This window comes from Piliocolobus tephrosceles, chromosome 12 (genome assembly GCF_002776525.5).
Source record: "Piliocolobus tephrosceles isolate RC106 chromosome 12, ASM277652v3, whole genome shotgun sequence".
Taxonomy (NCBI): Eukaryota; Metazoa; Chordata; class Mammalia; order Primates; family Cercopithecidae; genus Piliocolobus; species Piliocolobus tephrosceles.
This window is the reverse complement of record NC_045445.1, coordinates 101,676,131-101,680,591: the sequence shown is the minus strand read 5'-3', so window position 1 is coordinate 101,680,591 and position 4,461 is coordinate 101,676,131. Positions and strand designations below refer to the sequence as shown.

Below are 4,461 nucleotides of genomic sequence, written 5' to 3'. Positions count from 1 at the left end.
ACAGCTGCATTAGGGATTAAGTTTCCAACACACGCACTTTGGGAGACACATTCAAACCATAGCATTCCACACCTGACCCCCAAAATTCATGTCCTTCTCACAGGCAAAATACATTTATTCCATCTCAATGGCCCAAAAAGTTTTAACTTGTTTCAGCATCAACTCAAAAGTCAAAAGTCCAGAGTCTCATCTAAATCAGATATGGGTAACACTCAAGGTATGATTCATCCTGAGGCAAATTTTCCTCCAGCTGTGAGCTTGTGAAATTAAACACATTATCTACTTCCAGAATACAACAGTAGGACAGACATAAGACAGACGTTCTCATTCCAAAAGCAAGAAAGAGGCAATAATAAAGGGGTAACTGATCCCCAATAAGTCCAAAACCCAAGAAGGAAAATAATATTGAAACTTAAGAAGCCAGAATAATCTCATTTGACTTCATGCCTTACATTCTGGGCACACTAGGGTGGGGGTTTGACCCCCAAGGCCTCGGGCACTGCTGCCCCTATGGCTTTGCTGGGCTCAGACAAAGGAGCTCTCACTGGTTGAAGTCTCATGCCTGCAGCTTTCCCAGGCTGGAGTTGCATGCTGCTAGCCTTACAGTTCTGTAGTGCCCACTCCAATGACTCCACTAAGTAATACCCTAGGGGGGCTCTGTGGTGGCTCTACTGCTGTGACAAGTCTGCCTGGGCTGCCAGGCTGTCCATTACATCCTTGAAATCTGACATGGCCCTATAGCTCTTACATTCTGAATGCCTGCAGAATTAGCATCATGTGGATGTCAGCAAGATTTACAGCTTGTACCTTCTGAAGTGGTAGGATGAGCCCTACCTGGGCCTTCTTGAGCCATGGCCACGTGACTGAGGAGCACTGTGCAGAACTCAGGGGGCAGAGTCCCAAGTTGGCACAGGGCAGTGAATGCTGAGGTCCTGCAGGGAACTCTCTGGAAACCCTACTTTCAAAATCCTAGCTTGCCTGTAAGATCTCCGAAATCCCTTTGGAGTCACTCTCCCACTATATTGATGAATAGAACTTTTCATCCATATTAATCTCTTTAGCAAACAGTGACTTGGCCACACCCTTAGTATTCTCTCTCAAACAGCCTTTTTCATTCTTTACATGCCAGACTGGAAGTTTTACAAATCTTTCCATTCTGCTTCCCTTTTAATTATAAAAATTCTGCCTTTAAATCATTTGTTTTCTCTCATTTTACTGTGAACAGCCGAAAGAAGCCATGCAGCATGTTGAATGCTTTACTACATAGATATTTCTTCTGCCAGATATCCTAGTTCATCACTCTTATGTTCTGCTTTCCACAAAGTCTTAGGACATGAACACAATTCCACCAAAGTCTTCGCAACTGTATAGCAAGGATGGCCTTTACTCCAGTTTCCAATACTTTGTCCTTCAGTTCTGTCAGACCTCATTAGAATGGCTTTTACTGTCTGTATTTCTACCAACATTCTGATCACAACTGATATAGTTTGGATGTTGTTCCCTATAAATCACATGTTCAATTGTAATCCCTAATGTTGGAGGTGGGGCCTGGTGGGAGGTCATTGAATCATGGGGCTGGATTTCTCAGGAATGGTTTAGCATCATCTCCTTGGTGCTGTCCTTGTGATAGTGAGTTCTCACAAGATCTGGTTGTTTAAAAGTATGTGGCATCTTCACCCTTGCTATTTCTTGCCCCTGTTCTTACCACATGACATGCTTGCTCCCATTTTGCTTTCCACCGTGAGTAAAAGCCCCCTGAGACCTCCCCAGAAGCCAAGCAGATGCTGGCACCATGCTTGTGCAGCCTGCAGAACTGTGAGGCAATTACACTTCTTTTCTTTATAAATTACCCAATCTCAAGTATTTCTTTTCTTTTCTTTTCTTTTTTTTTTTTTTGGCTGAGCACAGGGGACTTTACTGATGGTACACGACAAGGTTGGGCTCCCTAGGCCCCTCCCTCTTCAAGTGGTCTGCATGGAAACTGTGAGGAGGGGAGATTCAGTGTGGTGGGGGACTGAGTGTGGCAGGGACTCCCCAGCAGTGAGGGTCTCTCTCTTCCTCTTGCGCTCTCGCTGGGGCTGCTGGTCCAGGGATCTTACTCCTTGCAGGCCATGTGGGCCATGAGGTCCACCACCCTGTTGCTGTAGCCAAATTCATTGTCATACCAGAAAATGAGCTTGGCAAAGTGTTCGTTGAGGGCAATGCCAGCCCCAGCATCAAAGGTGGAAGAGTGGGTGTCGCTGTTGAAGTCGGAGGAGACCACCTGGTGCTCAGTTTAGCCTACGATGCCCTTGAGGGGGCCCTCCGACACCTGCTTCACCACCTTCTTGATGTCATCATATTTGGCAGGTTTTTCCAGACGGCAGGTCAGGTCCACCACTGATACGTTGGCAGTGGGGACATGGAAGGCCATGCCAGTGAGCTTCCCATTCAGCTCAGGGATGACCTTTCCCACAGCCTTGGCAGCATCAGTAGAGGCAGGAACGATGTTCTGGAGAGCCCCGCGGCTATCACGCCACAGTTTCCCGGAGGGGCCATCCACAGTCTTCTGGGTGGCAGTGATGACGTGAACTGTGGTCATGAGTCCTTCCACGATACCAAAGTTGTCCTGGATGACCTTCACCAGGGGCGCTAAGCAGTTGGTGGTGCAGGAGGCATTGCTGACGATCTTGAGGCTGTTGTCATACTTCTCATGGTTCATGCCCATCACGAACATGGGGACATCAGCAGAGGGGGCAGAGATGATGACCCTTTCGGCTTCCCCCTGCAAGTGAACCCCAGCCTTCTCCATGGTGGTGAAGATGCCAGTAGACTCCACAACATACTCAGTGCCAGCATCACCACACTTGATTTTGGAGGGATCTCGCTCCTAGAAGATGGTGATGGGATTTCCATTTAATGACAAGCTTCCCGTTCTCAGCCTTGATGGTGCCATGGAATTTGCCATGGGTGGAATCATACTGGAACATGTAGACTATGTAGTTGAGGTCAATGAAGGGGTCATTGATGGCAACAATATCCACTTTACCAGAGTTAAACGCAGCCCTGCTGACCAGGCACCCAATATGACCAAATCCGTTGACTCCGACCTTCACTTTCCCCATGGTGTCTCAGAGATGCAGCTGGCAATGCAAGAGAAGATGCAGCTGTCTGTTGAACAGGAGGAGCAGAAAGCCAGGTATTTCTTTACAGCAATGCAAGAATGACACAATACAATGGCCACTTAACTAATCTCTAAGAAGATTTAGGCTTTTGCTACAGCTCTTGTCTACTTCTGAGCCCTCACCAGAAATGACCTTTATGCTCCATTTACGGCAACCTAGGCTTTTTCTAGTCTGCTCTTTTAAATTCTTCCAGCCTCTAACCATTACCCAATTTCAAGGTGCTACCACATTTTAAGTATTTGTTATAACAATTGCCCCACTTCTCAGTACCAATTTTCTGTCTTAGTTCATTCTATGCTGCTATAACAGAATACCACAGACTGGGTAATTTTTAGTTAACAGAATTTATTTGGGTCATGGTTCTGGAGTCTGGGAAGTCCAAGACTGAAGGGCCACATCACGTCTGATGAAGGCCTTTTCACTTTATCATAGCATAGCAGAAGACATCACAGAGGAGAGACAGAGCAAGAGAGGAGGACAAACTCATCCTTTATAAGAACTCCACTCCCACAATAATGAACCCACTCCCACATTGATCCATTCATGAGGGCAAAGCCCTCATGACCTAATCGCCTCTTAAACTGAAGGCCCCACCTAAACAATGTTCCACTGGGGATTAACTTTCCAACACATGAATTTTAGGGGATACATTTAAACCAGGGCCACAAGAATATTGGGGAGCATAAACTAGGGCTAACTTTATACCCAGGGAGTCTAGGACCTGGAAAAGAAAATTTCATGACACAAACTATTGTTGCTTGCCTCGGCAGCTGATGCCTCAGTTTGCAGTGACACTAGAGGGTTCTGCAGTCTTCTACTTCAGTTTGGAAGGAAGAAAAGGGAGACAAATCTTTCAACTTTAATGTGAATTTCAAAGATGCACAAGGTATTGTCTATTGACACTCCACAACATTCCCACTCTTATTCTCTTCCCTGGATTTCAGAGGCTGGAGGCCTTGAGACAATATTTCTCAGACTCCCTTGCGAATGCAATCTCTGAAGAAAATTTGGAAGAGAGAAGGGAGCTAGAAGCCATACTTTTCCTCTAGCAGGAAGAGCAGATGTGAGTTTTCACAGCACCCTGTTAAGCTCCTTTCTAAGCTAATCATGCTGGGGCCAATGGAATACTCATGCTATCAGCAATGGCTTTCTGCAGTTTTCTGACCTTTGGGTGGCAGAAACAATTTCCTGACCACGGTGATCCTGAAAGCTAGTTGTAAACCCTGAGCTATACTCGTCCATATTCTTTCTCACTTCCAGGAATGATGATGCCCAGAGCACCTTGGAAGCCATTTTG

The 4,461-nt window shown here is 46.2% G+C and overlaps 1 pseudogene across 1 annotated transcript; it reads right to left on the bottom strand.

Moving 5' to 3' along the window:
- Positions 1–1,580: 1,580 nt before the first annotated feature.
- On the bottom strand, positions 1,581–3,166 carry LOC111536415 (annotated as a pseudogene). Its single transcript, XR_002729726.3, has one exon. The product of XR_002729726.3 is annotated as a glyceraldehyde-3-phosphate dehydrogenase pseudogene (transcript).
- Between the last annotated feature and the right edge of the window lie 1,295 nt (positions 3,167–4,461).